At 32.5% G+C, this 9,319-nt stretch overlaps 1 long non-coding RNA gene across 2 annotated transcripts; it reads right to left on the bottom strand.

The window, feature by feature from the left end:
* Positions 1–5,338: 5,338 nt before the first annotated feature.
* Positions 5,339–6,213, bottom strand: LOC107776567 (uncharacterized). 2 transcript variants are annotated; one of them, XR_001646003.2, is made up of 2 exons: positions 5,869–6,213; positions 5,339–5,796 (listed from the first exon to the last, which is right to left on the bottom strand). It is a non-coding gene; the product is annotated as an uncharacterized LOC107776567 (long non-coding RNA). The 2 variants fall into 2 exon arrangements; XR_012703879.1 differs by having other exon boundaries at positions 5,339–5,765.
* Between the last annotated feature and the right edge of the window lie 3,106 nt (positions 6,214–9,319).

The raw sequence follows: 9,319 nt of genomic DNA, 5'->3' as shown, positions 1-9,319 counted from the left end.
TACGGTCGCATGCAATATAATTTACCCAACTATAAGTTGGGGTCGAATCCCACAGAGAACAATATGTAGGCGATTAGGAATGTAAGAGAATTATCACTTGTTATGCAATGTCAAACACTTAGAATTGGTTTTAGAAAATATTTATACCTAAATGCAAAAATTTAAACTAACCTAGAAAGCAAGTAAAATGATCAATGGCTACAAGTACGGTTGCATCGGGTATTACACTCAAGTAACGATCCAATGTATTTCATGATTTTACAAATATGAGCGAGTTTATGCTAATTAGCCACGGATAATAATTCTCAATTAGCTTCTTCCGAAGACTAACAAGACTTCCTAATTGAATTATCCCTAAAATAATTAAGAGATTAGGCACACCCAGAATGGCTACAAGTAGTTCAATCCTATTCCTAGGTAGAATCTATAAAATAAGGGTTAAAGCCTCAAGTTCATGTTAATTAATCTTTCCCAACCCCAAATTATCTTTTTCAAAATTTATTCGGAGTTAATGGGCGAGTCTTAGGGTTAGCTAATCCCTTTAGATACATTAAAGAACAAGAATAATTAAAGAAACAATAACTCACTTCATAAAAGAATAAAAATCATTCAATACATAAGCACAACAAAGTATTTAATCCACATTTTAAACATGAATATTTTCATAAACAAGTTTCAAGTATTGAATAAAATATTGCACACTTAGATATACAATACAAAGCAAGGAAATGAAGAAATAAACATGAATGGGTAAGAAATCCTTAATCTCAAGCTTGAAATCTTCAAAACCCAAGTGTGTGTGCAAACCCTAGCTTCAAAACTTGTTGTTCTCTAGTCGATGGAACTAAAAAAATAAGCCAAAGATCCTCTACAAATGAGCTAAGTCGGGTATTAAATGGTTTGGGGCAAAAAAAAAGTGAAATTCCAAAATTGCCCAGGTCTGATGCTCGATTTTCGCATTTGCGAACAAAGGTTCGCAATTGCGAAGTATGACTATATTGTGCACTTTCTCATTTGCCAAGAGGACTTCGCATTTGCGAAGTTTGACTCCCTTAATGCGAAGTTTTTCGCATTTGCGATGACTGCCTAGGTTGTATTCCTTCGCAATTCCCACACTTTCTTCGCAATACCCACACCTATAATCTTCGCAATTCCCAGGTTTATGTCGCAATTGCGACCACTAAGGACATTGCCTAGATTTTCCTCTTTTTAGCTCCTTTTTGACTTGTTTTACTTGGTTTCTTCAACATCACTTCTAAATCACATAGAACCTATAATATAGAAGTAAATGGCATTAAAAACATGATTTTATCACATCAATCATAGCAAAATATAAGCTTAAAGACAAGATAAGTTGGTAAAATACCAACGTATCATTTATCGGCCTTGTTTGAGTATAATAATATGCATTAACTCCTACTAAACCTAGTGTGAATGAGAGATTCTTTATGGATTATGTCATCTTTTTAAATAAGGATCACTTTTATTTTCTTAAATATCCTTGTTAATACTATTTAGAGATTCTGAAATAGGCTGTTAATTTATATACCAAGTAAGAAGTTAAGATTTGATCTATGTGTGTGAATTTCTGTTGAGTTTGAACATAGTTTGATAAACTCATGACGTACTGCAGATTTAACTAATGACTCCGGCAAACTTGAATTGATTAGCGGAACCAGTAAAGGTTGACATATATGTCTTCTCTGAATCACATAGTTTAGTGTATGAACTTCTAAAATGATTTGCTGGTGTTCTTTTCCTTTGTTTGCACCTGTAATTATTTTCTTTATGCATACTCGAACATGTTGAAAGTATTGATACTGTACCATATACTTGTGTTTGGATTGTGGCTATAATAGTGATTGATTGTCTTACACTCATGATACTATTCTACATAGTTGCTGTGAAAAACGTATCTATCATTGTGTTATAAGTACTATCATATTGAAAGTTACAGTGAGTACCTTATTGGCACTTAAACCTATAGGGAGAAGTAAGTATGAGTAGTTAAGGGTATTTAGGAGTTAGATTTAATTTGCGGTTGAGATATTATCCTTGACACAAGCATTGCTCGGGGTCCTTGAGACCCTTGTGAACTCTGAAGTGCCAGGGATCCAAATGATGTCTTGGCCATGAATGAAATTTTACCTTAAGCTCTTAACCGTTGACATTTGTTAATACCTTTAAGATTAGTGTTAAATGGAATAAAAGGCTTCACTGTTAATTTGTTTACTCTCTTTGACCTTATATTGGTTTCACTGCATTACGAACTACTATCATTTTTTACAGTTCTATTTTGGGCCTTATATTGATACTATTTATGCTTAACTATTATGTTGAGCCTTGTCACTAATGTATGCCTTTCCTCTTTTGTACATGTAACCGAACTGGCTTGCTGAGTTCTCAAGAACTCAAGCCCAAGTTCCAACCCGAGTCGGAAGTCACTGAAGTTGCTGCTATTCATTGTCCGTTGGGCCTAACTTTCTTCAGGCTCAAACTATGAGTCCATTCCATTCATTTATTAATTTACATAATTTGTTGTTACCTTTATGTATGCATGACACTGATAATATTTGAGTGAATGCTTTTCTTTTTATCTCTTTGAGTTACTTTAGCATCCTAGGGAAGCTAAAACCCATAGTTAAATTAAGAGGTATTATCTCTTCAGTAGTTGAATAACTTCAACTTGTCTAATTATTTCTATTATCCAGTTTTCACTTTCATGCCTACTAACTGATTTTTTTTTGAATTTTTGAAGTTCAAAACAGATTTGCAAAGTTGACAATACTCTTTCTTTAAAAGCCAGAATCGGGTAAATAATTTTAAAGTTGAGTTTTTTACAAACCAAACGAGCACAGTCACGACTAAAGAAATTCAAACGATTTTCATCTAAACCTGATTGCAGAATTTGCAAATAAGTGTTCAAGGTGTATCTAAACTCATTCCTTTAGTAATCCTTATTTCACTAAGGTTACACAAACTATCATTTCGTTTCAAAAGTAAAGTATTTTTAAACGTAGACATATTTACAAAGTATACAAATAAAGCATTATAAATATACTTTCAAAAGATCTCTCAATTACACAAATATGAACACTTTTCAAGGTTTTTATAAGTAAAACATATGCGCTCTCTTAAAAAAAATACATATACTACCTTCCTTTCAAAATGATAAGTTTTAAAACATAATATAAGGTAAGCAATATGCTTCTAAGCACTAACCAAGTAGAATATAGACATTAAATTTCCTAAACCTAGTCTAAGTCCTATGGAGCTACCTTAGGTAGATTTTAAGGGGTGCCTAATACCTTTCCCTTAGAAGAACAAGAACCTTACCAAAATCTCACTGCTAGTAAACTAATAAAAAATGGTTTAACAATTAAATAGGTACCTTAGTATAGCTTTAAATATTAGGTGGTGACTCTCTTTCATTATCAACAGGGAAACCACAAGTTGAATCTTGTTTTGACTTGTGCAAAATAGGGTGCAACAACAAGCACTTGAGAGTTTATTGCAGTACCCACCACAGGCTTTGTGCATAGCTTAATCAGTCAGTTGATAATAATCCGACTGAATCATTCAATAAATGGATGTTGATTGCAGGGAAAAGGTCAATCATTAAGATGTTGGAGGAAATTAGATTCAAAAGTCATGAACATGATGAAAAAATATGAAGAAGAAGAAGTTAGGACATGGAGCAATGAGTTTAGTCCAAAGAGCCGAGAACTCTATATTTAATTCATGGAGATTGCTCAAGTTTGTCAAGTTAATTGCAATGGAGAAAATGGATATGAAGTTATAGAAGGATCTGACAAGCATTGTATGAATTTAAGCATAAAGAGGTGCACTTGCAGGGCATGAGACCTTACAAAAATCCCATGTCCTCATGCTATTAGAGATATAATTTACAACAGGGGTGACCCTTTAATAGAGATGCACTGATGGTATAGTAAGGAGGTATTTTTACTTGCTTATAGACACAAGTTTCAACCTGTTAGAGGAGACACTTTTTGGAAATTGGCCCATCACAAGCAATGGAGCCACCGGAGTTGGTGAAGTTGGATGGCAAGCCTAACGTTAAGAGAGATAGGCAGAAGGATGAGGTAATTAAAAGGCAAGGAGTGTGGTCACAGTCCAGAAAAGATAAAGTCGTGACTTGCGAAAAATGTGGACAACCAAACCATAATGCAAGAACTTGTGCTCAGGTAATCTACGGTTTGCACATATATTAGAAAAATTTATACTTATTTATGTTTTTAACTTTGTTTTTAACAGCAACCAAAGGGAAAACATCTAAGTAAGGGAACACAACCTTTGAAGAGGGTGAGCACTTTGTTAGATTTTGAAACTGAAGATGAAATCCACTATTCCGTACCACAAATGATAGTCAAGAAAGTGGATTTAGCTTCAAGCATACACCTATAGCCAGCCAACCAAGTATGGTTCCAAATTTTAAGTTCATAGAGATGGAGCATTAAAAACAAGACTTCAAATGAGGCAGCATGTAAACATACCATCTAGGACAAAGTCAATCAACTTTACTGATAATCACACTGGTATTAGTGAGCCCACACATCTTCCATATTCACCAGCAAGCCTAATCTAGAAGGGGAAAACAGCTACATCTTCAAATCAATTAGAAAAAAAAAAAGGCAATAGAAGATTAGGAAGTTGAAGATAAGAAAAGGAAAATGGTCAAGCTGTTCTATTTAGTTTTGTGATGTGGGATGTATACTGCAAACTTAATGATAGTTTCAAGTTTAATGTTCTGTTAATATTGGTACTGATAACTGAATTAGATATCATAGTATGACTTAAGTTTTATAAGTTTTTGGGGGTTATAGTTTGACATCCAATCATCAGTTTGACCTACCATATTTACTATTTTTGGTGATATATAATTACTGTATTGACAATACTTCGTGATGATCAATATTTAATGTTAGTGAAGTTTTAAAGTGATGATGGTTAAATGTGTGTAATTGTTGTCATATTCTTTCAAATGTCCAGAAAGTGAGTGGATTGTTTTTGAGACTTCGCCAATGCTATTTGCAGTTGGGTCAATTATTATTATGATTTTTGGACTTGTGTATATTGATGTGTATGCCTTGGAAGACCTGGCCATTTATAGTTGAACTCATTCAGTTTAGTCATACATGCCTGAACATTGAAAAATTAGAGTGTGCCCTAATTTGCCTAGTTTTTTACTGCAAATTTATGGTTAAGTTGAAATTGAAATGTGTTGGATTTTAAGTGTGCCTTACTGCCCAATTTAAGTGCTTAATTTTTGGTTCAATTTAAAATTCACATTAACATGCCATATATGGAACTACAAGTATTGAGGCATTACAATATGTTAAAAATCACGCCAAAACATTCATCATATTACAATCCAGTTAACCTACACAAAACATTCATGACAATCTAAATTTTACAACAATTCACTTCATCAAAAACTTACGGCACTAGACAAAATGCAGAATTCATTTCATCGACAATGCCACATCAAATTCGACAAATAATGCAAATGAAATCATAATGAACATCTTCATCTGCATCACTTTCACTTCCATATCCCTTGCTTTATTCACTTCAACATCATTTATAGCCTTTAAAACATCAACATTTTCCATCAATTTGTCCCTTTCAAGCTTGCACGTATTTGACAACATATTCAACATCGTGATTTCGTCAATGGAAGCATCTAATTTAAACTTGAAAATGTTGATTACCATCAATATTTTAACTGAAATAACTTCGTCTTGCTATTCTCAATACCACAAACACAATCAATAACTATGTTAAAGAGCAAAAAATTAGAACTTTAAAAAATTCAAGTAATGAATCACAAGCAAAATTCAAACTTACTTCAGGTTTAGCACACTTGTAGAATCTCTTTACGAGGTTGTTTGGAGTCCTCGAAGTGAAGTTTTCCGCAATATCCCCACAATAGCACCTCTTTCTCGATGTAACACTTGAACTAGACATTGAACCAACTTTTTAAGTCTACCTTATAAACAACGAAGAACAAAAAAAACTGAATTACAAGGTTTAGCTTTTCAGTTATGGAAGAGAGAGAGAGACAAAGCGCTTTTATTGCTGGAATAAAAAATAAGTACAACAAGGTAGGGTTCACACATTAATTGGGTGAAGAGCCTAATTTTTAGGGTGGGTGTAAAGGATTTGGATCAGATAAGTAATAAAATAACCGGATGAGTTTAGTCATGCCACATAGTCCATATGTTAAAATATGAATATTTATCTTTAATAGTAAGACGACAAAAGCATTATTGTGGGAATACTTTGGTTGGTTGAGGGGGTGGGGGTGTACGGGGGGAATTAATGACAATAGAGGGATATTAGAACTTCAAGAAGAAAGTGAAAAAAGGGGTTAAAAATACAATAAACGAGTATTGCTATAAATAGTATTTTATTTATGGTGAATGTCTATATTTAGAGAGATTCTAGGGTTTATTATTTGGTGGCTAAGTCACTCTCTCTATATAAATAGAGGGTTCTATTCCATTGTAATTCATCCCAAAATCAATAAGAATTCTCTCTCTCTCTGCTTTTCTCTGATTCTCTCCAATACTCATCTTCTTCTTTTATTGTTTCATAACACGTTATCAGCACAAGACTCTAACTTATTGAGTAGAAGCTTTGGAATTGAGCATAATGATTGTCAATTATTCCATGAACTTACTTCATGATTAAATTCTGGATTTAAGGTAAGTATTTTACTTTGCTCTTTCAAATTCTTGGAATTCTATAATTTGATTTTATATACAAGTAAGGACAACAAAGTTTGATTATAACTCTAATGGAGTTTGTAAGAAATTACACCCACTTGAAGTAGTAGAATTTCTATGCCTTGCCATGATCAAATTCATGTATGATTGTGGGCAAAGAATTGAAAACTCGTCCCATTGAATTTGCTCCATTCTCATTCCCTTAAGAGATTGTGATAGCAATATGTGATAAGTATGAAAGAAGACAAAATTATTACCGTAAAGGTATCAATGGATGTGGACGTGGCAATAGACGAAATTATAATCGTCATCATTATGACAATGAGAATAATAAGGATTCTCAAAATAATCCTTCACTCTGTGAAAGTAATATTTTGTCATCAATTTGACATGAGATTTTATAAAGTACATATAGATGATTATGGTCCATTCATGATGTGAATGTGACAACATCTGATTTATAAATACATATTCATTTTTGGAAGAATATGAACGTTCTAGTGGTAGTGAATATACCACACTCACCTCTAGAAGAAGGTTTGAGATGATATAAGAAAATAATGTCATTATTATGGCTTAAATGGTCATTGTTCACGTACTTATTGTATGCCAAAATATTTTGGCATTGTGATTATTAAAAGACAACAGTAATGCAAGAAACAAATCTTGCCTATAATTTTGACCGTAACCATAATGGTGTAACTTTCTTTTTAAAAGAGATATTCACCATATGGATGTTGACGAATATGTGGTAGTACAAAATTAATTGAGAACTCTACAATAGCCAATTATACTATTTTGGAGAAACACAATTGATTACCAATAAGGTATTGTATTGTAGTAAGTCTCAAAGAAACTTATTCAGTTTCCAAAGTATACGCGAAAGCGGTTGATTATATTGAGACTATAAACAAAGGAAAGATTTGATATCTTCTATTACTACAACTTGTAGCGGGATAATATGTATGTGAAAAACTTCCCGCTTTATTCTCCAGTTTGTACTACACAAACAAAAGAATGACACAATAAAGTGGATGTTTATTGATATAAAAACTCATATCATAATAAACTTGGAGTTTATCGATAATTGCACACGTCATGCTATAAACCTGAACTTTATCAATATTGATAATTTATTCAGTTGGCATAGCTGGTTTAGTCATATCAATTTAAGTATGATGTGCAAAAATAAAAGAGAATTCACATGGGTAAATATTAAAGAACTAGAAAGTTCTTTACGAATTCTCTAATGTTGCTTGTTCTCATTAATTAATTGACCAACTAAAGTTAGGATTGAATCCCATTAATTCTGGAAATATCAAAGGTGAATATGAGCTCATTCACCTTCCATGTATACCACATAAGATGCATCTATGAGATGATTACATGTGCGATTATTATTAACCCGCAACTTGGTGTTTGCGAGGTAATTTGCTCAATAATTTAGTTTAGAGCATAATTTCCAGATTTTCTATCCAAGATAGTTTATCTTGATAAGTTGGGTTACATCACAGTTGGTTTAGCAAAATAATTTATTGAGTGCCTCCACTTAATAGCTAAACTATTACTTATGAGAACAAAATTATCTATATCAGTTTGATATACGTTATATACGAAAATATAGTATATTCTCTCCTCACAAGTGGTCCGGTGTCAGGAACCAAATAATTCCATCTTGCTATTATTGATGTGCGATATATATATTGATTAACACCATAACACACATAGATGGGTTCCCAAAATTGAGGAAAAAAGTTAGTTTTTTTAACATAAGGGGGAGACAAGATAAACAGTTGAGAAAAAGTTACGTGGAATGAATTATCATTTGTATATCTAGATCCTCGAATACGATAATATGAACTTAAAGTTCGTAAAAGGATAATTCATTTGCAATATATTTCAAAGCATGCCAGACGCATTTGCTGACCCAAAGAAAGTAACTATATTCTCATTGCAAATGCTCCTATTAAGTCTTAGAAGGACAAAGTCTATGCTACGCTTAAAGCGTATAAACAAATCGGTTTCAAATAAACTTCTTGATAAAGAAGATGAGCAAATGATCAAAATGATCATAATAAGGATGCAATTGATCTTGAAGATCACATGACATAACATCTCATAAAATCTCAAGAGAGATTCAGGTACCTAAAAATATGAATGAAGAGATCTATATGTCATGTCTTTATGAAAAAATATTGGAACCGATATAAAATGTTCGACGACATCTATAATAGCGTTAAATATATATGAGGATCTTAAGTCTAGAGAAACAATTCAAGTAGAATTGGTTTTATATGAAAGACATGTTGTTTTGGATCTGCAGTTCAAATGCTTGAAGGTATAAAGTCAATGGTGTGTGCAATCACTTTTATTTATCTTATATGTCTAGCATGACATGAAAAGTTGATATGCATCTAAAGTCTCTTTAAATGGCTTATTTGACTATACTTATATGATAATCTCTAAAGGATTTAAACTGCTTAAAGCATATACAATTCTTGATCTTGAAGTACCACTTCCTCAGTGCAATTTGTGTACAAATATATCTTGCTATAACTATAAGCATGATA

This window comes from Nicotiana tabacum, chromosome 3, assembly GCF_000715075.1.
Source record: "Nicotiana tabacum cultivar K326 chromosome 3, ASM71507v2, whole genome shotgun sequence".
Lineage (NCBI taxonomy): Eukaryota > Viridiplantae > Streptophyta > Magnoliopsida > Solanales > Solanaceae > Nicotiana > Nicotiana tabacum.
Note: the sequence above shows the minus strand (reverse complement) of the source record. Positions and strands in the feature narration are given on the sequence as shown.